The sequence below is a fragment of the Coturnix japonica genome, chromosome 5, assembly GCF_001577835.2.
Source record: "Coturnix japonica isolate 7356 chromosome 5, Coturnix japonica 2.1, whole genome shotgun sequence".
NCBI lineage: Eukaryota > Metazoa > Chordata > Aves > Galliformes > Phasianidae > Coturnix > Coturnix japonica.
In genome coordinates this window covers 7,089,050-7,112,809 of record NC_029520.1, presented here as the reverse complement: position 1 = coordinate 7,112,809, position 23,760 = coordinate 7,089,050, and the positions used below count along the sequence as shown (strand labels likewise).

Here is a 23,760-nt window from a genome sequence, read left to right as displayed (position 1 = left end):
CATCTAGCAAAACAGTCCAGTTTTGTGCCCTCAGTCTGATTCTGTAAGGCCATTGTTTAATAACAGATATCTCTGGATGCCCTTCTGGATTTACATGCTCATCTGCAATTAATTCTAAGAACTAAGAGATAAGAATGCAGTAAGCAGAGGCACAGGAGGTGTCCTATCAAAGTTGGAAATAGTAATTTCTCAGTTTGCAAGAATGCTATGGAGGAGCATAACTGGGATGGAAAGAAATGTGTGTGGGAGGGATAAAGGAATAATTAAACACAAGACCTTGACGCGTGTTTGTATTTTTATTTTTTTTTTCTTTAAAGCTGGTTGAGATATGGTCACTTTATTGCTTTGTTTTTCAGTGACAAACCTGAAGATCTTCAGAAATAACAGTAATTCTTAGCTGGTGTATATAAGCAACATTTTTCAGTCGCTAGTTAAACGAAAACTCAAGCTGGTAAGGCCAGGAAAAAAATGAGCAGAGTAAAGTGTGGATTATTATCAGAAAAGAAATCTAGCAGTAGTAAGTTCCTCCCCAAGATATTACAAAGTCATTGTTATAAAGGAGGCCTGAAAACCACCACTCTTAAAACAGTACAATCAAAGCATTTGTTTTTGCACTGTAGAGATCAGATTATTTTGATGTAAGACGCATGGTTTGATATATGCGGGCCTTCAATTTACTTATGTTCAGATTCTGCAGTATTCTGAAGCACGTCTAGAAGTGGTTCCTCACATTCTATGTTTATTGGCCTCATTTCTAAAAGCAGAGAGTAGGGAAGTGAAAAGGAAAGCCATTTTTAATCTACTCACTTTATTGTACCTGGCAAAACTAGAAGTCTCGTATTTCCTTTCTTTTACTTTTTTTTTCACATAAGACCTCACTTCAAAATTTCTAAAGCTAACTACTATAACAACCTTATTTAGAAAAAGAAATGCAGATGTTTGCCAGTAATATTGTTCTGAGGCTGTGCATTGTGCTGGGTTTTGGATAGCTGAAATCTTGATCTGAGTGGAGGCTGTACACCACACTCATTCCTTGTTTGATAAACACATGAGAACCTTGTCCAATCATAGACTCTTAAATGTTGTGAGGGACTTTTAAAGGTGACCTAGTCCATCTCCTCTGCAGTGTCTGTGAGGAAGCAGAAGCACCTGCTTTGTCTTCAGCTCTATATAGATGAAAACAGCTCCAGCACTTACACAGATTTTCCATCTCAAGAAGATGACGAAAGGGCTGGAGCACCTCTCTTATGAAGCTAGGCTGGAGGAACAGGGCTTGTTCAGCCTGGAAAAGAGAAGGCAATGGGGAGACCTCACTGTGGCCTTCTAGTATTTTAAAGGCATTTGTAAACATGAGGAAAATCAACTATTTTACAAGGGTAGATAGTGATAGGACAAGAGGAATGGTTTTAAATTAAAGAAGGGGAGATTTAGATTAGGTGCTGGGGAAGTTTTTTTTACTGAGAGAGTGGTGAGGTGCTGGAACATGGTGTCCAAAGAGGTTGTGGATGCCCTGTCCATTGAGGTGTTCAAGGCCAGGTTGGATGGAGACATGGGCAGCCTGGTATAGTACTTGATTTAGTGGTTGGCAGCTCTGCTTGTGGCAGGGAGGATGGAATCTGATGCAAAATATATATAAATTAATAAATAAATTTTCTTTAAGAATCTACCAGAGAAATCTCTCCCTAATGTGACCTCGCAAGACTGGATGTATTCCAGCACAGGGGAGACCTTTAAATCTAAAATGTATATAAACAGAAGTACACAAATCCAGTAGCAATAGAGATCTTAAAAAATATCAGGACATTGTCTTTACAATAACCATGCAAGAGCAGGACAGTTTATCGTGGCTGCTCTGCCTAATATGGGAAGCTGTGAGGAGCAGCAGCTCTTGCTAGGAGGTAGTACGACTAACTGGAGCCTTGGTTTGTGTGATAGAGCACCGCATGTGCTGACACCCATGGAGCTAAGAGTCTGCCTCTGAATACATCCTATCTGATAGAACATGTTTGTAAATATAGTTAATTTTCAGTGTGGGAGTTATGGCCTTTTATGATAGCAAAAACTCTTCTGCCTGAAAGGTATCTAGGTGCCTCTCAATACCTTATGTGGAATTAAATATAAGCATCTGCTGACATGTTGTCTGCCATGAGAAATCCAGCTGGGTGTGTACCTTGAGTTCTTTCATTCCCCAAAACAAAATCTACCTCAGCCTCAAGGAATATATTTATGCAGTACAAAACAGGAGGTAAAAATATAACGCTTAGCACTAAGAATAAACTCTAAATTTTTAGCTGACTTTATTAACTGACAGATCTCTTGTAATGTAAAATGAATTACAGGGTCTTCCTCTGAAAAAAAATGATGTCGATAGTAGGTGAATGCTAGCACTTACTGTACCTTTGTATGTTTGGTAAAACTCAAAAATGGCTGAAAGAACTGCCAAGAAATGCTGAGAAATCGCTGCCACAATTGATTTAATGATCTGATAAGGTGTATATGAAACTCTGCTTGCAGCTAGAATGACACCTCTCATGATTTTGATCCACTGCCAAAAGGAATAAAAGATACAACAACTAAGGAAATATAGAAGCAATGAAGAATGTAATTTATCTTTTTAATGATCACTTTCCTGAAATAAAACCACTTGTGATATAAAGATGCACAAACTTCAAAGCAAAGAGAAACTCATACATCAATTTCAATATTACTGCATGGGGAAAAAGGAATGGTAATGATATTTCCATGCACGTTAGGGTTATAAATCACATAATTTTAAATTGTTTGATTAAAATCCTATAATGAAAAATAAAAATCATTATGAAATTTGAGTACCAAGGACTAAACACTGAGAACATGAGCAGAAACTGATTTATTTCAACATGGCATAGATGAATAACCTCTTGAATTCTGGCTCTAATTCTTCTTCATCTCTACCAGTTTCAATGCTTAAAGTGTGTTTAAAATACATATGTTTTTTCCTGGTAGGATTGTTCTATTCTGATTTTGGGGTGAGTGTCCTATTGATAGTGTATTCCTTGTATTCTTTTACTTATGTGCCTGAACAGCTACATCTGATGTATTTTTGTGCATCTTCATTTGCTTCTTTTCATATCAGATGGTACAGTCTCACAAGTAGGCCCAGTCACAATCAGGGAAAGCAGCTATTACTTTTTTAGGTTCACTTTTCTGATTCATTGCTGCTATGATTTTTTTTTTTTTTTAAATTTGTATTCTTTTTAATCTTTACTTTGTATCATGCGTTGTTGCAACATGGTTTGGGGTGTAATGCTGCTGTTGTAAATATGCAGTTGTTCAGCTGCTGTCCTTTTCACAAACTGGCACAAATCTGGACTTCTGCTATTTGTTTATAAACTGAGGCTCTACTGCTACAGTTACGCATTATCCACATCCCTCACTGTACTATAGCATTGTATCAGGCTATCTGGATGGTAGGCTGGCTGTCATCAGGTTTGCTTGTCAATACTAGTGTGAGTATTGGTGAATCAAATTATCTTTTGTTTCAAAGATGGCTCCAATTTTTTATTTATTTATTTATTTTTTTGAAGTCTCTGAGCTATGCCCATTATAAGGACTGGAGGAAGGGTGAGGAGAGTGTCTCAGGTGTATTTCTTGTGCATAATAAGGATCAGAACTGTATCCAGGATCAGGCTGAGTGCTGATCAAAAGCATCTGGGCTATCAGGCCATTCTGTGTGGTCAGTGTGACAGACACTTGCCAGGGAGCTAAGCCTGGACCATGGCATCTCTAGGTGAAGAGTATTTTAAGAGCTCAGGGTTTATGTGCTGCATGCAGCCCATGTGCAGGAATAGTGCATGCTCATGGGAGGGAGCTTTAAAGGATTATTCATGTGTCACATGGGGGAAAGCTTGCACGTTTCTGTGCATGCTTCTCAGTGCTTTTAAAAAAAGTTCAGAATGTTTCTGAAAAGCACACTTGACTCATTTGTGTCCTCATCTAAAATTTCCATATTAAGTGTAATTCTAGCAATTGCATCAAACACTGCATGTCTGAAAGGATATTAAATAGCAATATTGGGAAAAGGAAGATTGTCTGCTCTTCTTCCTCTTCCAAAGTCCTCTATTGATTTACTGCTTTCTGTAGTCCTCGGTGTAAATAATGTCACAGCAAATAAGTGTTTAGCATCTGTGGAGTTTATTCTATTGGTCTATTTAAGTTCTTAAGTCTGAGTTAGAATGAATATAAATTAGTAGCCAGTGAGTGTTGTTTAATTATCTAGAAGCCTTGTCATTGACAAAGTGGCCTGTGCTGACTTTCTTGACAGGAAAAATTGAAGTTGTTATGCTAAACTCTGGACAGCTTGGTGTAAATATTTACCCACCCAATAAAGAGGTGCTAAAAGTAATTCAGACTCAGGATGTTAACTCCTGGAGATCACACAAGTTCCCATAGGAAGCCATGCTCATGTTACAGAGAGAAAGCTCAGATCTCGCTACAGCAAATGAACAGTTGCTGTAACAAGGTGATGATAAAGAGAAGTTTGGATTTGATTATAAGCATGCCTGAAGAAAGTTATATACATACAGAGAAGCATCCACCTCCCATATGGTGCCTGTTACTGTGCTGTCTAACAGGGTGAGGCGTTTTTTTCAGTTCTGAGAGTGAGGGTCAAAGCAAAGACATAAATCTCAATGCCAACGATCACTGAGTGCCATCTGAGATGCACTAAAGTATCCTGTCTGGCTCTGCCTGGAGTCCTGTAAGTCTTCTGTTGTGTAGGTATCTGGTCTGGTGTGGGTCAATGGGACAAGGTACTAGTGAATGACTGAATGTAGCCCATATCTACATAAAGTCAGAATGACAAATGTCTGCCCAAGGCCTTCAGTTTTGGTTGTCTTTTCTGTCAAGACTGAGGTAGCGCATAGATGATGATTTCTGTATTAGTGGTTCCTTTCCATGTTCCTTCTGTAAGAATCGTGCTGACACAGTATTTGATGAGACAAGTGATTTGTGGTATCTTCTTTTTCTTCCAAGACACAAAGAGAAGTGCTCAGGCCAGAGTAAGACTCAGCAGCTGTACATTACAGTCAAAGAGCTCAAACCGCTCTCCTCTGGATGTCCAGCTGTAGTTGATGACAAAGTAATCAAGCTGTCTCCCAGATGCAATAGCCACTGTTTGAACAGCACACATTTGGACAGAAAGGGCTAACTTCATGGCCTGTGGTCTGTAGGACATTTATTTTTGAGCTCTCCTCCCACTTAGTTCTGACCCAAGAGTGAACAGGCTTTGCCCTTCAAAGCTGTGTCAAGCTGATTTCTGGGCTTTGCAGCACAGCACACAGCAGCTGAGCATTCACAGGCCCCCAGGGCTGCCCCAGGACTAGGCTCTTTGAACTTGCACACCAGGCACTTGACTCCGAGGCTTCCATCTGCGATGTCTCAGGCAACTTTGCTCCCTTTGAGGCAGAAGCACTGCAAAGTCAGGGTCATCTGTGTCCCTCAGGACAGGAGACAGCTGCTACATTTGGTTTTCATCTTCTTCTTGGCTCCTCTGGTCAGCAAACTCTGCAGAGATGTAGCTATTTATGTGTGGCCTTTCCAAATTTTTCCCACATCTTGTAAATGATCGTTGCTTGCTCCATATTGCATCCACCCCACCCTCCCCCTGCTGCCTCCCAGGGCAGGCCACATGCAGCTGGCTCATGATCCTGAACAACATGTGAAGAATTAGAGGCCCACAGGACTTTCTGGTGCTTTAATTTCAGAAGAGGTGTGGTAGGAAAATCAGTACACCTTGTGTGATGTTTCCTTCTAGAGTATTTTGGAAAGCCTCAGTATGCTACGGGGCTTGGGTTGCCCAGACTGAGTGGGATATCTTAATGCAGATAAAGGCTACCGAGCCCCATATGTTCAGGACACTGAAGACAAACAGGATATGTAAGTAAGAGTAAGAAGGCAGTGGTATGGCAAGCATCCGTGCCATTAGTCAGTGAGCAGAGACTGCTTGTGGTGTCAGCTGTTTAGTAGAAAACTAAAAGAGACTGATGGTTGTCTCTGTAGCTCTTGGTAGGCAGGCATGCTATTCCCTGTGTCACCCTTGGTGCTCCAAACTGGATGGTGGGGCCATTGGATAATTGAGGCAAGAAGGGATCCCAAGAGTTCTCCAGACCAAGCGTCTGCTCAAAACAGGGTCAGGCTATGAGATTGAACCTATTTTCTCAAGGCTTTATCCAACTGGGTTTTTAAAACTATTCTGGGCAACATATTAATCTTCCCTTCTGCCCATTTTCATCCAAACCAGACAAATTAAATCCAGTGTGTGTGTACAGAATCATAGGCACTGGAAGGGACCTCCAGAGATCAAGTCCAATTAGCTGCAAAAGCAGGTTCCTTAGAGTAGGTTATGTAAGGAAGCGTCAAGTGACTTTACCTATCTCCAGAGAAAGAGATTCTGCCAACTTACCAGGCAGCTTGGAACTGGAATGTCCTCTGTAACCCTTGAAGTGAATAAGTTTATTCTCATGTTCAGATGGAACATCTTATGCTCCAGTCAGTGCCTATTGCCCCTTGTGCTGTTTCTGAGTGCTGTTGACTCTCACCTTTAATTATTTGTAAGTGTTGATAAGATTCCCTCTCAGTCTTCTCCAGGCTGAAAATTGTCCCAGGCAGAGTAGAAGAAGATGATCCCCTGTGACCTGCTGGCCCCACTCCTTTTAATACACCCCAGGATACCATCGGCCTTCTTGGCCATGAGGGCACCCTGATGGCTTATGGTAAACTTGCCTAACAAAATGCCCAGGTCCTTCTCTGCAGAGCTCCTTCCCAGTCATTCACACCTCCCTTTAGAAGAACAAACTTGTCCTGAAAGCATTTTCTTTTTTTTTTTTTTTGTCAAAAACCACAGGGGAGCAGAATTTTATTTTACCTCCAGTTAATTTCAATTTTTCTCTGTAAATTTATCATCCCCTGCAAACTGAGCACCAGCTTTGTCAAGATTACAAGAGTATGTTATCTCCAATTCTTTTTTTCTTTTTTCTTTTTTTCTTTTTTTTTTTTTTGTACAAAAAAGAATTGCTGACAGAATTGTGGTGGATCTCCTGGGCTTAATGTTGCCAGCTTCTTTCAAGAGATGAAGATTATAGTTTCTAATTTCATCTTCCCAAAACAGGAACGTTTGCAGAGAATTATAGTTAGCCCTTTTCTTGGATTTTTGTTTGAAACCATTACAAATCTGAAAAAGAAATGGTCTGACAATGAGTGTGTATACACATATTTGGAATACCAGAAACTGTTTTGCATATATTTAAGAACACTGGGGTGAGAAGATTAGTGACTCTGTATGCCCCAGCACAACCACTTACTGATCATAAGAAGCATAAGTGTCTGTTTGAATTTCAGATAAATGCAACAAAAAATAATAGAAAAGGAGCAGGGATGAATTTTTAACCTTTGTTAGGAATATTATACCAATTATTTTCTTGATATATTTTCCACTTGTCCTAATGTGGAAGTAGAAGAACGAGGAATGCACTCAATGGTAATTTCCTTCCAGGGGTTAATTTTGATCCTTCATTCTTGATGACATTAAAATGTACTTTTACAAGACATCAAAATCATAAATTGACATCACCAGAGACAAGTACATTTATATCCCCAGAGAATCTGGCTCCACATGTCTCAGATTAGAACTTCCATTCTGTGACTCTCTCCCCCTTTTGTCTTGCTGCTATCTCCCTTGCTGTCTCTTGTCTGCTGCACAAGAGAAACCAATGGCTCCGACCACACACAGTGCATACTTAGCAGCTGGAAAACATAGGTGCCAAGAGCCGAAATGCTTTTCTTCAGTAGTGGCATCTCCCACAACTGGTCCTTTGGTTGGCATTAGGAACCAGCCAGGAAATTCCTCTTAAAATTCAGAAGGATAACATCCTTGTAACATTTTCCTCGGTCTGAATGCTTCCTCTGGGGAATTTGCTATTCTGCTGTATGTACAAAAAGAGGATCTTATCGGGGTGTTTGGGGGAGATGTTCTGTGTTCAAGGTCCTAATGGCTCAAATTGAGCATTCTCAGCACTTTATGGGAAAGCAGCCATGGCCCACCTTGGCTTTTATGGAAGAAGAGGAATGTGAATCAAAAATTAAATTCACGTAACTTTGTGGGTGGCCTTCTCTGCTATGCAGAATATCTTTGTGTATGCCATGACTTTGAGAAAAGGGCCTTTTACTTATATAGCAACAAACTGTCTGAAGTCAGAGTGTTTATATTCCTAAGTGCTATATCATGTTTCCTGACTATGTTAATGAAACAAATTAGACAAAACTCCACAGATTCCCATATTCAAAGAAAACTCTGCAAATTCTAACAGATCCAGGTTGTAGTGGTAGTTAAGCACGCTGAGCTTTATTTTCCATTTGCTAAAAATCATAAGCCAGCGTGTTTGCTCTTGATTTCTGTATGTCAGAGAATGGAGAATTAGGTTATAACACTCTCAACAACTACATTCAACTTCTTTTAGTCATTCAAAAGCTATAGTTTTCAAAGTGACTTAATGGATTGGTCAACTGGCATATGTTTATGGTTAAGAAAATGATGGATGCTCTGGATACAGGATACTTTGAACACGCATTTTCCTGACTTGAATCATTAAGCAAATGAATGCTTTAATTCATTCAATGAGAAAGCTGTAAAAGCATCACTATATAAGTATTTCCCATGCTGGGTACTTAATGTGGTGCTCTCTAAAGGGATATCATCAGATCTTAGAAATACTCTATTTATAGTCAGTTAAATATGTGAGAACATTTATAGTGAATGAGGCTGACTTCTTCATTTAAGTTTTTCTGATCCATTTTGAAACATGAGAAAAATGATGAAGTAGCCGTATCTACATCTAAACGAAATTGATCTCATGAAATACACATGGATATTGCATTTCAGTTTGGTTTTGTATACCATTTAATACAGCTTTAAAAAACAACTTCAGGCTGGTTACATATTTACCTTCTGCGGCAAGACATTAAGGAAGATATCAAGCATAAATATGAGCAAATATTGCTCAGGAGATACCTAAGCTTTTACCTAACCTTACTCCTACAGTAAGCAGTTTCTTCAGCAAGAGACCTCAGAAAGCTCCTCACCCATGCAGTCTCATGGGTTCTGGTGGAACTGGTCATATGAGTAATTGCCTCAGAGGATAAAGGTGGTTCAGAAACTGGCCTTTTGCTATCTCACTTCTTTAACTGTTCATTTCAGAGCTTTGCGTTCATGCCAGTTTTCTACACTTGGTCTTAATTTATGTACAGGCTTAATTTTGAAATTTGTTATCTGATAAATTGTACACTTAGGCTATGAATAATAAGTGATGCTGTTCTTAAATCCTTAAATAAATCAGGCTTGGGAGAAATTGGAAAATGAATACTTAGATGTTAAAGACTTTTTCCACTTTCTTGCTGTATATTTTTGAATATACTGATGACATAATTTACCTAGTAGGAACTGAACTTTGCCACATTGCTAGTCTTACTCTAACCTCTCTAAGCATTTTCTAACAGAAAATTACAGTACTACTGAAAATGTATTAAAAGTACTGACCAAAATATAATGACAGGAACTATCATGTCTCTTAAAAATATTCCTCCAGATTCACACTGCTTCTAACAAAAAGAAACTATTGGATTCTAAACTGCATATTTCTAAGGGTTTACTCTTAGTATCCATTTTTAGAAATACAGAACAATTCCTTCAGCTTTTTTAATAGCTGAGACTTAATGTGCCATAAAAACATACTGTAAATATTTCTGTTGCTGTAATGGTGTTTCAGTTACCACAAAGAGTTGCTAGGATATTATCTGTCTCAGGAAGTTTGTTGTGCCTTCACGAAGGAAAACCAACAGTCATTTTGATACATTATGCAAATAGTATCCTGTTTTCTCAATAGATTTCTTTGGAGAAATAACAAAAGCTCCAAGCTCTGAGCAGGGTTCATTTAGATTGATGTATTTTGATGTTAGCATCCATGGTGCTAACACTTTCCCTCTTTTTTTTTTTAATGTTTACAGTAGTAAATAAACGTATATTTGATTTAATTTGGTGCTTGAGTTCATAGTGCAAACATACCAGTACAAAGCATTTTCCAATTCAGAAACAGGGAAAACATTTTGAATGTTATGAAGAAATTGTGATTGCTACCAAAATAGTATTTGGAAAGGACACTTTTTAGCTAAGCATGTTACACTTGATGAATATGAGCTTACTCTATGAAGTGATTAAGTTAATAATTATGAAAGATAAACATGGTTGTGAGTCTTTTACTGATCCCTATGTGCATGATATCTGCGTGGTGTCAGCCAAAGTCTATGGCTGTAAGTAGCACAAGAACATTTAGTGCAGTGCTTCTGTCCCAGTCTGGTGAGGAAATGTCAATATGATGGGGAAGTCCCACGGGACCTGCAGTGTGAATTCCTTGGAAGAGTTATTCAGACAAGTATGAAGTGAATGATGCTAGATCTATTTAAGTTACTCATTATCGATGTGTTTTATGGTGGTAATTTGCATGTAGACTCAAAAAATGGAGAGGTTGAAAGGAAGTATTTTTCTGAAATAATCAAAATAGAAACTGTGGTAAATCTTTTTTTATCCAGAACTGCATTTACATTTGAGCAATGTTACAATAGACTCATTCTATTTGTTCTTTATACAGAGAGAACTGTGAATAGGAGTTAGCCATCTTTGGAGGGTTTTAGTAACTTACATTTTCTTGGAATTATTCAATAGTAAGCCAGGAAAAAAAGTCGTGACTCTATATTCCCAGTATATTTTATAAATGCTGTTCTTATTAATAATAGGTGTTGAAATGTTTCCCATCTGTTGGTATTACATGACTAACATTCATTTGCGATCAGTTGGAGTTAGCTGGGTTTTAAAGCCACTATACAGGAGGTGCTTCAGCAATGAAAACACTGCATAGTAACTAGGTAGCTTTGCCTGATCTTGAAGATCAACCAACCAATCAATCTCTCCTTAGCTTTAATAAAAACAGTAGTATATTCTGAAGAAAACAAGGCAGGTCTTGTGGGCATTCTGGAACTTGGTCAGATTTGTATGAAATCTGTGCCAAGCTAGGCTGCAGACACAGCATCAAGTTACCGTACAAATCTACCTTCTCTCTTTAACATGCACACCTTGATGTGCCATAAGGGAGTGCCAGTATGGAGCTCCACTTGTTAGAGCCACCTAGGATGTAGGGATAAAATGAAGTGGGTAAGGCCATCCTGAAGGAAGAAAGCTTGTTTCATCTAGGAAAACCTACTTTAAAAGAATATTTAAGCTGGCAACTTCCGGGTACTTAAAGTGTCAATGCAGGAGCATTCAGACATGTATGTGCTGCATAAGTTCCAAAAGATGGTTTTTGATTCAGTGTAGCAGCTAAGCCTACAGAAAACTTTGAGAGGGAAGAGTTTCCTGGTGTTTTTATAGATAAAATAAACATTTGTCTTCAATTTACTCTTTCTGGGACAATACTTGCTACAGGAGAAATTCTGCAGGATTTTTTTGATGTAATTACCAGTAATCATGATTAAATACAATTTAGATCATGACAGTGTCAAGAGACAGCTTGAATTACAGAGTAAGATTTCCAGAAATGTCAATAACTTACAGCAAATATCTTATGCTAGAAAGAGCCTTAAGCAGACAAGGTATGATGAAAACGGTCTTTATCAGAACTGAATATATTTTATTAAGAATGAATAGCATACTACCTGTATGCTTAGTGCTCACATTAGAGGATTTAATTATTAAAAGAATAAAGAAAAAAAAGTAATTTACGAATAATTTAGTTTTTTTTTTTTTTAAGTAGGAGAAATTATAGCCTGTGATGTGCCCAAAGGTATACAAACATTTTTATCTATCCACATTATCTAAAATAGTAATGGGTGGGTGGGAAAGTGGGATAAAATATACGTGTTACTGTCTTTAAGCAGAAAGGATATACCACAGGTAGGGAAATCAAGTACAAAAAGCATGTCTGTATAGTAATTCAAATGCAGAAGCATTTAACATTTGTGAAGGGATTTGACTATGGTAAAATAGTTTCTACACATGTTTCCTGATGATATTTCCTTGTCCAGCAATCAGAGGGATGCTATACATGCATATTGGTGCCCATATATAGATAAGGAAAAACTGAGACATGGGGTTTATCTTGCTTTACAAATATCATGTCATACCCAGAAAATGAATCCAAATTCTGCTGGTTCTCATTTCTTCTGGTTCCTTCTTCTGCTGTCCTATACCTCTCAGCTAGCTACCTGATTAGTACTGCCATGTCAGCTTGAATGCTCAGCTTTCAGGAAGTCTTTCCAAGGACTATTGGCTTGAAACACTTCCAAGCGTATCAGCAAAGGGAATGCTTTGGATATTTGACAGATTGGATGAATGTTTTCCAATAGCAATCTTAGCCATATGTATGTTTCTTTATCAATTCAGTATCTTTAACGTGGATTTATTATTATTATTTATTTATTTTTGCATTTTTTTCTCCCACATCTCCTCATCAAATTATTACATGAAGTTTAAAGAATGGTAATATTAATTATGAAATCTGCCAAAAATCACTTTGTCAATGATTGACCCAAGATCTGTGTTTCATATTATACTGAAGATGATCCTTTTCTCACTAGCTACGGTGCAGCCAAGAAGCAGATCCTGTTCCCTCTTGGTCATGGTCTCTTCTTTTAAGGTAAAGTGCCTCATCATATTCAGTGAACTAAGATTATTATCAAGGATGTTGTACCTCAGCTGCTTACCATGTATCTGTTGTCAAAACTGTAATTTACCAGTCTTGTGTATCCAACATTCCCCTTTTAACAAAATGCCTTATATCTTCATTTTGGTTTAAAATGTATGAAATATTTTTTCTCCGGAAGCAGAAAACTAACTTCCCTATTACTTTACAAGACTGAAAGAGGTGTCCAAATTTTTGTTGACACTGGTTTATGTTACAATAAAATGAGGCTCGGCTGTCTGCTGAGCAATATAAAGACTTCATTACAGCTTTTCTCTTTACGTAAAGATAGGTCAATCTTTTCTGGTGATGACTTTGACTTCTGAAAGTGTACATATTCTTTGCCACACCAAAATTCTGTCTTCATTCTAGTGAAAAGTTTATTCCATTTTAATAGCAAACCTTATTTTTAAAAAGTTTCCTTTTGAACCCAAAGATGTCTGTAATTCACAATTTTAAGATTAAGAATGGCTATCTGGAAATACAAATTTTTTTCTTTCTCTCTTCATTGTTTGTATGTTGAACAGTTACCGCCTATAAAGAGTGAAAATGACAATGCGGAGTTGTTTATATGTGAAATAAGTTAAACTTATGTCTCCAACTGCCTTCCTGCTGCTCTTTTGGAAGAGTAGTTATTGGGAAGTTCTCAGATGCCCTCAGAAAGAAAATGAGCGCAGCCTCTCCTTGTAAATTTATTCCTGCTGTGACTCAGCTGAAATCTGTAGACTCTCACCTAAGGAGTCTGTATCCTCTGTTTATGCTTTCCAATGTTTATACATTACTCCTCTGAAGAGTGCAAATCCACTTGGAGAGCAAAGAGTGTTAGCAAATACCTTGTTTGTTTTGGTATGGCGTCTGCAGCATAGTAAGAAGGACTGTGGCTCATCATCAGATTAAAAAATTTCCAAAACACAGTTATGTTCAGTTCTTTTTAAATTATGTAGATACACATTCTCATTTCCTTAGGGAAATGCTCTTAAAAGGAGACTTTGCAGTGGGAAAAGAAGGGCAATTTTAAAAACAGAATAAATACAGAGAAGTAGGAACAATAACTGCCACCTAAACTTCAATTTAATTTTCTTATATAGCAGTTTGTTATTAGATTTGTTAGAACCCCAAGTCACGAATATGAGCAATAGGATTAACTGGTGTAAATACTTATTTACAGGATTATTTCTGAAAAGACACCATGCTAGCATCTCACTCTGGCTCCATAGGTATGTGTGCAATAATGATGCTTCTAACTTTAAGACTGAAAAAGAACTAAGCACAGGAATCTGTGCTTGGGCAACAGTTCTGCCAAAACTAATGCATTTTAACTTCGTAAGATTTGGGCTTAGGCAAGTGATTGACTAGAATAAAGGAGCGTTCCAGCTGTATTTGATTTAAAGCACAAATCCCAGCTGTATGAAGTTCTGATAGCAAAATATGAAAATAGATTGAGTTCTTCTAGTTCTAGTGTTTATCACTATCAAAAGGTGTAAACTTACTAAAAAGTTCAGTGAAGTTATTGAAGTTCACAAATCTGAATTCAGTTTAGAATTCTAAAGCTAATTTGTCTGCCAGGCTCAGAAGGTACTATCTGAGAAAACCAGGAATAGAAAAAGATACTGGCATAGAGATAATAAAGGTCATATATTACGTGAATAACAGAAAGTGGGTCCTGTGAGTACTACACTTATTCCTTTTTCCTCCAAGTTTTGCTGTGCTCTTAAGATCCCTTTGAGACTCGAGATATGGAAACTTCCATGGACCAAGACTCTGAGACAAGAATAAGAATCTCAAGTGATCTGTGAACAAAAAAGGCCAAGTTTCTTATCCTCATTCTAAATAATGAACACATTTAAGAACCATTTTGTATAAATTCAATTTCTTTAATTCGGACCTAGTTAAACTGTAATGCAAGATTTTCGTATGCAGTTTCCTGCAACCTGGACGTCATCAAAGTACAACACATCTGAATTTGACAGAACTCATGAAAATGAGCAAGCAGTGTTTTTAATGCAGTTGTTTAAGAGTCTTACCTTAACCTGTAGTTTGTATTGAAAAGGAATACTCCTGGACTCTTAAGAGTAACTCTTATAGCCACTCTCTGTCCAACGAACAGTAACATCCTTACCTAGGGTGATGTAGATGGTCTTCCTTGGTGGGCTTCTCTGAGAGAAACACTGACCTTTCTGGTCAGCGAGGATTCTTCATATATCACTCCAGTTCATTAAATTACCAAAGAGATGGTGGCCATCCTAAATGTTATGATCTTCCAAAGTACAGGAAACATTACCTTGGCTGTCAATCTTGCTCTAATTTGCATATATAGCTCTGTATGCTTCTATATGCATGTCTGTATGTGTGCATACTATAGAGTCTGCCCTGCTGTGCACTGTTATTCCACTGGGAGGAAGATATGAAAATAAGTATATGGCAGATGTTAATCATGTTGCTTAATTGCTGCAGAAAGGTGTTCCTCTAAAGCAGTAATGAATGCAATATAATAGCCTTTGGGAAAAACATATTTCTGTATGCTAGACCAGTCTATTGTGTGCTGAATGACACTGTTGTCACTGATTAACACTCCCAAGCAGAAGGAAAATGAGAAAGAAGAGACCTCAGAAGGAAATGTCAGGGTAGTCATTTTCTCATAGGACTCTTCTTGGCAGCTGGAGATAGTGACTCTGTAATAACATATTGGTTTTGAAGGGGGATTCCTCCAGAACGGAAATGTCCTTAGAAGGACCATTGCACTAACTATATTCAAGTCTGTGGGAAACTGTTACCCTATGACGAGCTCTTCTAAACTAGATAGGATTTATATTTGTTCTTAAATTGTTTTATTTTTGGTAACTCCCCCACTGTGAATTGACATCCCAGAAACAAGACCCTTCAGATTCTCAGAAGCCAAAAACACTGCTGACAAAATTCATTCAGAGTTCTTTGCTAGTTCTTCTCATCTGATAACTTTCCATTCTACCACTGCCTTCTCCACTAGTTCTGAGACAGTTTATATAATATATTTTAAAAAAAAAAAAATTAATTAAAAACATATTGTTGGATAAATATAATCCAAAGCAAGGGAAAGAGCTATCTGCTTAATCTGATTAGATTTCTATTTTGAGGTCTGGCTTTTGCATACTGAGACAGGTGCTGAGTAAATCTATCTTGGAAAACAGCCCCAGATTGTGGATGTAATTGAGAGTATGATGTGAGTTTTGGGAGTACCTGAGTTTTATCTAAAAGGTTTATTCACTCCACTGAATTTCAGTTGTAATTTTTCTCAGTTACAGGTGTGACTGTAACAGCTTGTATCACATGGAGTGGGTTGCTATGGGTATTTTGTTTCCTCCGCAGATCTTACAATATCAGTCTGAAATCTAGGAATGTGACTGCATTAAGTAATAATTGCCCACTCTCACAAGAAACAACAGATTTACCAGTCTATTTTTGTTGATGTTTCTTAATTTCATTAACCCCTGGGAACCCATTAATGTGAAGCATATATGGATCATTCTGCTGATTATGTGCAAGGCACAAACAGGTGCTAGCTCATATTTCAGTTGTACTGCCTATTCAGATTTGACAAAAATAATGAATAGTAAAATCTGCTTTTAGATGAAGAGTGATTCCCTGTCCCGTTGTGCAAGCTAGAGGCTGTAAGAGCCTTAGACAAGCAATGTGGATAAAACTGTGTGATAGGAACACATCCAGGAAAAATATGCTCCCGCATTGCAGGCTTGTGTCTGGATTTGAATATTCTGCTGTCCACCACATCAAATTATTACTGTGAGCATAATTTTCAGAATCAAACCTGAAAATCATTCTCAAATAAAACTGGCTTTAATGTTAGAGTTTAACTCAGAATTTAGTATTCAAAGTAGCATGAATAGTCAGATAATCTGGAGGTTTATTTGTTAGAGACTTGTTTGCTTTCAGTCATGATAAAACAGGAGCAACTAAAGCAAATTATGCTGAACTCCCTTTGATTTATGAAAATGAACTTGGCAAAACAATGTTAAATTGGAATTTTTCAGAATTAAGGTTGTTGCATTTTCTTAGCTATCTTGAATTACTTGCCTGGAAATGATACAGAAACTTACAGATAACACCAAGCATTTGACATACTGGCAAATGTGATCAAATACTTAGAGGTTTGTGGGGAAGATACTGACTGCCAGAGTGACTATATTCTAGATGGTCTTTGTCATGATCCCAAATCTTCTGTGAATGGTGAATATAAAGGAGTAAAGCTCAGCTGCCAGTGCCTTTGTGCAGTGATCTGAAGGTGGCTGTGTACTTTCACATTGTATTTGTACAGACAGAGTCCTATTTTTAAACAAAATACCTTATTGTGCTATAAAACCCAGGGAGTGTCATGCTAGTGGACTGTTTTTATTGCCCCTTATACTTAGAAGAATCTTGGGTGAGCAAGAGCTTACTGGGGCTTTCTGGCCTTAAGCTTCCACAGTTGTTTTTCATTCCATTTAAAACAGTTACAGTGTATTTATATAAAAATATCCATACACTTCATAATTAAATGACCTGAGAAACCAAACCTGACAATCAGCATATAGGCAAGCACTGACATGTGAGATCAGCCTCTTCTTCTTGAATAAATGCCATTAATGTGCTAGGAAAGTATGTGGTGATACCTGTCTGAACAGTGTGGTGCAGGGCAAAACTTCCAAATGCTTAGGCACAGATTGCAACAGGTAACTCACCTGGGTGCAAATAGTATCAACACTCTTATACAGAATAGCCTTCCAGTCATTGAATGTTGCCTAACAAGAATAGAAATCTTGCTTGCAAAGCTTAAAAACCTCAGAAAGGAATGCTTGTTGGATATAATATTGCCTAACCGATTTCTACCTTTTCAGCTGTAAAATTCACGTCATTGCCAAAAAGAAATCAACCAGAAGTGCATGAAATACTGGCATTTAACTGATTTTCTGTTCATTTTCAGATGATTTTGGAGACACAGTTTGTTATAACATCACTTCCATCAAACATTGGAAACTGGACTTTTTGCAAAAAAAAAATAAAAAGTAAAAAATAAAATCACACAAACATACCGCTTCTAATCCAAACAGAAGGGTTATGAACTGAACCTTCAAACAGAAACTTTCAATATTTGGCTTCTCAGCTCAGTAGCATCAATGTGGTATGCCAACTATCATGCACTGTAATTAATAATTGTTGTAAAAAGGGTCTTTAAGGCAGAATACCCGCTGCATATAGCTTGTCTGCTTTTTTAACCAAATAAGGGAATAGGGCATTTCACTGTTTATAATAGCAACATGAAATACGATGTTTCAAACTGTTAAAGAAAACACATTTAAACTTTTCCTGCCCATTTCCAAGTTTCTTCAACTTCTTAAAAAAAAAAAAAAAAAAAAAAGAACCTGGCTGTGATTCTCTGGCAGATTTATAGAAACCTCAATTTTTCACTTTTCAAAACACTTTAACAAAGCTTCAGAGATGAGCAACATATCACCCAAGTTCTGGCATTTGTGCAAGGACTGTGCAGACAGTTCAGAAAGAGTAAACATACAAAAATCAATTCCAGAGACTGACAGAAAGCGGAACTAATTAAAGGGGCCCAGGCAAAAGAGATCATTTTCAAAGACAAACAAGTCAATATTTATCACATAAATAAAGTTGGTGCTGTAGTGAATCCGGTGATATTTATAAATACACATCTGGCACAATAACATTGTGTTGATTATAAAATGACTGCTAATAAAACGTGTAAACAGTAGATGACTCTCAAGCTACTGCTTTAGACTTCTATCAAAACTTAAGCATTGAGTCCTCAGGCATCATCACAGAGTTCCTTAATGACCAAACATCTGTTACTATTCCCACTTACCGTTGTAACTTTATTGATTTAACAGGAGTTAATTTCATTATAGCAGTGGAAAGGAGGCAGATACAAGCCATAGAGTTATTATTATCATTATTATTATACATGTTCTTTCCTGTGCTTTTCTTACTCTGCAAGTTCACTAACTGTATAGCAGAATTATTTCTGGCTCTCCTGGTTTTGATGCTAGTGTTATCTGGTGCTGATTATCCCTTAATTTTGCTGTAAGTGTTCTTGGCATCAGACTCATGCCAAACCCTTGGGATTTTATTCCTTGCTACTAGTTCATATAACATTCTCTACAGAAAACTTGTCTGCAGTTTTTCACTTCACCCAAATAAGGGAAATGATACGCTTGTTGAATGAGAAAGTGTTGTCTTTAATCCTGGCAAAAATCAGAGCTAATATAATGTTTAAATCTTTGCAGCACTGAGGATGATGTTGGTATAGTTCTGCCTGTACAGGTTGTTCTCATCAGCTGAGTGTGTGATGTTCAATAATGGCAACGCTATGAATCCTCAGCATGATGGAACTACCCCAGCACCTCCTTTTTTTCACATCCAGGTATGTTAAAGGCAAGGAATACACATTTATTACTATTTTATTTTGTTTCTAGCATGATGTGAACAGAGACGCTTCAAAAGAAGGCAAATATTGCCTCTGTCATGGGCACCGACTTACATATCTTGGTGCCAAATACAGAGTGTGGGAGTGGGAAGGGGTAACTTTACACTTGTGTATAACCTGCAAGAGCTTTGTGTACTTTCTACATTCAGTTTTTTTTGTTTTATTTAAGTTCCCTGTTATGTTTTAGAATCCAGTTTATCTGAGTTTTGCACATATCAAATGCATTGAAGAAACACATTCCTTTTAGACTACCTCTGTAGAGCTCATGAATAAAATTCAGTTCTGCAGGTCAGGGTTCCTTTTGCCATCAATACAAATTCAATATACAAGTTGGGAAATCTGCAGCAAATCTGTACCGAACAAGGTTGGCAAAGTGAAGGTACTTTAGTTTGTCAGCATGATCTTTATCACATCAGGAGCTTATTTCCATTTGTTCAATTGTCTCGGTGGAAATATAAATAAAAAGAAAGAAAAACTAGTTTGCTGACATCATTTAAATTTGTTTCTACTTGATTAGCAATAGAATTTCCCATCTAAGGAAAGCCCCATGTTATGGAAAGAAGAGTTTATTTCATTCTGGTTGATTAAAATGTTACATGGCATGGCTGACGTAGCAAATAAAATAAAGTTTATGAAGTTTGCATCTCTCTGAACTGAAATTTTATCAAACCTGACATCCAAGATGTTAGAAACTTCAGTATTCACAGTAGGGCATTTAGTAACTTATCCATGACAGAATGCTGTTCTGGCCCTAATGCCACATTTAGTATCATGGCTAGGATAGGTAGGGCTCCTTCTCCTTCCAGACCACGTGTGCTGCTTGTTGTGAAATGGTTTGAGGTACTTATTCACATGAGAATGAAATAAAAGCTTTTTTTTTTTTTTTTTTTTTCTCATTTAACTTGTTGTTTCTCAAGAGCCTGTGGAATCATAGTACAGGAGAAGTGAATCAGCAGTATACTAGGTTGGCCTACGCCAGTATTGCCACTGAAAGTTACCCATGTGGAACAGTAATTATGATATAATTTCCTTATCATCTATGGACTAGCTCGCTTCCCTGAAACAGTGTGTTCAGATCCCCAAAGGGTTGGTTCATCTGTCTGAGGAAAATCTGTGAACTACCATGCATTGATGAGAAACAGATGCTTCATGTGGATGTTAAAAATTCCAGGACACTTTTTGCTCTGGTGTCCTTGGCTAGCTTCCCTGGTGTTGTCACATGTATTGTATACTGTTTGGAAACACTGCAGAGATGGATGCTTCAATAACGTTTAAAGTAAGGCATCTATCTATGGTATCTGAGAAGTCTAGGCTACACATATGTGAAATATCTGTAGATAAAAGAGGGAAAACACAAAGGAAAAGAAAGCAAAAAGAATCAGAAGTTTATCTATGGGAAGGTAAACATGAAAACAACAAAAAATGATGACTGTTGAAAAGCAAGAGTAAAAGATCAAGATGTCCACAAGTATAGATTACTGAAGCCCTGAACAAAAGCACCAGATGATGTTCAGTTGGCACTGTGGTAAGTGAGCTGATCGCCAAATATCCCAGCAGTGTAACATGGGAACAGTTCTGTTTGAAGAGATTCTATGCAGTTCAGCACAAGAAAAAAAGGATTTTTTTCAAGTAGAGGAGTCAACACTGCTTCTAGCAACCACAAAACAAGCAACCCTCCTAAACTCAATTGGAGACATATAGCATAATGGAAGCAAAACCACTGATATTTTTCAGAATTGAGTTTTAAAGAGGGTGAAAAATACAGTTTAGGCAACAGTTGGATGCTCCTAAACTGACCTGCTCTTCTCATCCTCTTTATCCCACCAACCAGCTCAGAATAAGTGACTGATCAAAAAGACCCTCTAGCACACCTACTAAGTCTTTTAAACCTGAGTCTTCCCAGATTTAAGAGGCTGCAAAGAGAGGTTGGAAACGAGTGCTGTTAAAGTCAGAAAAGCAGAGCTTCAGTCTCAAGATTGCTGGAGTATGGTCTTTTTTGCCCAGTAACTGAGCCTATTGTCAGTAATGTCCACACATTTATACATGAGAATTGAAGCACAAGTTAGCTGATTCAGATGCACAAGGAATAGTGTGAAAAGGTCTCTCATCTCTTGACTCATTTTTTTGTGTTTTATCCAAAGAATCACTTTTAGGTCAGCGGACACTTCTGAGCTTGAAGAATACATTATACCCTCTTTTCAGGAGATCAACATTTACGAAGCCGAAGAGCTTTCTCAGCTTATTCTCTGGAGTAACTGATCAGCAGTTCTACCTACAAGAAGCAGGTGAGAAATAAGAAAAAATAATTGCGAGTCTACAAAGTGGAGGTTATCTGGGCAAAGAAACCTAACATCTCTGATTACACTGCATCAAGGTTATACGTGCATGCAGCTAATGCAGAGGGAATTCTGGTGTAGAATCTCAAACCCAGCAGTGACCTGGTTTGAGGGTAGATGATTTGAAAGTGCAGGTTGTTCCACCTGAAGAAGTCTTGAGTTGCAATCCACCCATAAATCCATCCAAAACGTGGCAGGCAGACGAACACAAGAGTGAACAGGTAGTTTTCAAGCTATCTGAACAGCATGAATAGGGAAAACAATTCTGTGCAGGTAAAAACATGGTAAATTATCAGGAAAATCTTAACAATGAGATCTGTGTCATTGTAGAATCATTTTCCCAGGCAGAATAACAGAAGTTGAAGATTTTCATGATTGGATCATCGTCATTTGAATGGTATGATCATCCTAGGTATGGTATGACTACACTACTAATCCATTTTAACTTTATGAAGGAATCTGCAGGGCTCAGCTGTGATTTAAAACCAATGAATGAAAACATGTTGTCTCTTGCAAAAAATCATATTTCCTCCTCGTGGCTGTTACATGCTGAATTGATAGTCCTGTCTGAACGAGTTGCTAGATAAGGGAGCTTGCTCTGAGACCTCAAGTTCACCTACAAAGAAGAAATTTCTTTGGAGACGAGTTCTACTTCTGTTTATGCTGGGGAGATGGAAAGGCTAGTTCATTGATTACCTTGAGAATGAGAAGAGAAGAACTTACAAATTCATTCTAGGAAGAATGAGTGTGCACCTAAAACAGGAAACAGCGAGGGAGGAAAGCCCCAATGTCGGAAGTCAGGGAAAAGATTAATGAAAAAGAAAGAATAGTGCTCTGTCAGTACCATTCACTGAACTCTCACTCACTGCACTGAAACATCACGTTCTTTTGAATTTAGCTATCTTTTATGGGCAACAGTTGAAAAATGAGTATCAACTGATCTTTCACATGTGTAACCTTATGACCTCACATGGAACCTTTCAGTGGGGCTGAAAAAGCAGGGCAGAAATTCAGCAGTTAGAAATGCGAGCACTTGGGTCTTAGATTGCCCCCTTTGTCTCACCACAGCCCTGCTCTCAGGATTTGCATTGCGTAGAGTCTCATGCTCACTTTCCACACTGGGGCAAATTCCTCTCCTTTGTATGTGCAGATGGGTGCATTTAAGTAGATGAGATTATCCTACAATTGGTATTTCGAGACCTTTTTGCTTAGTTTTAGAGAGCAAACACAAATAATAAAAATAAAAAAAAAAAAAAAAGAGGCAGGAAATTTGAATAACACACACACCATTAACGTTTCTATATTCATATTTGTATGTGTGTATGTGTGTAAAGCTAATCGGGTTTTTTTGTTTGTTTTTTTTTTTTTTTGTCTCAACCTTACATTTTGGGGGTGGGGAGGGTTGGTATATTTTTCTTCTTAGAAGCTCAATCGCCTCTTTATGAAACAAAGGAAGCAGCGTTCCACCTTCCACTTTCTAGTTGGAGGAAGAAAAAGGGGCAATATAACATGCGCATGCAAAAGATTTGCTTTTCAGATGCCTTCAGCTGAAGGACTGATAAAGCACTGCATTGCTGTCCTCTATTTTTGACACCCATCTCACTTGGAAAAACTATCAAGAGTTTTAACAGTTTCCTTTACTGTATGTGAGCAGCGTGTATCTCACTCCACTAGCTTGTTGGTGCCCCCTTGTGTTTAAAAGAACGTGATAAATATCTTTTGCATCCGTGAGTCTGTAAGATGCAAGTGTCTTGGGGAGGAAGTTAAGTAGTTGTAACTGAGCAAGGAATGGATATTAGAGCAGAGGGGGAAAAAAGATGAAAAGCTTTTTCTTTTAGGGATTAGAAACAGGTTTTGAGCTTGCATATTTTCAGAATTGTTTTTCAGATATTTCCAGATACTCCCAGCCCACTGATAAATTAAACATATACATAACTTTATAGTAATCCCATTTTTAAATGTATTTAAATGAATGTTCAGGAAAAACAAAATGAAAAACTGAACATTTTCCCCTTCATTCTGTTCAGGTACATTGTTCTCATACATGTATTCATTGAATTAAATAGTACTCTTTACTTTAAAAAACAAATGTATGATTTTTGTCAGGCATCAGTATTTAAAAGCATGTGGGTTATGGGGTGTGCAGGTTATACACAGGAAGAAAGAAAAGGGTTGAGCA

General features: G+C 37.6%; 1 long non-coding RNA gene across 2 annotated transcripts in view; it reads left to right on the top strand.

Annotated features, from left to right (window-relative positions):
• LOC107314463 overlaps positions 1–22,798 on the top strand; it is a 37,808-nt gene extending 15,010 nt beyond the window's left edge. The window contains exons 2-5 of one of the 2 annotated variants that reach the window (XR_004307565.1): positions 12,661–12,719; positions 19,046–19,182; positions 21,387–21,530; positions 21,912–22,798. This is a non-coding gene — a long non-coding RNA (uncharacterized LOC107314463). Of the gene's footprint in view, positions 1–12,660; positions 12,720–19,045; positions 19,183–21,386 lie in introns of both variants that reach the window. The other variant, XR_004307564.1, reaches the window with a different exon arrangement.
• Positions 22,799–23,760: the final 962 nt, after the last annotated feature.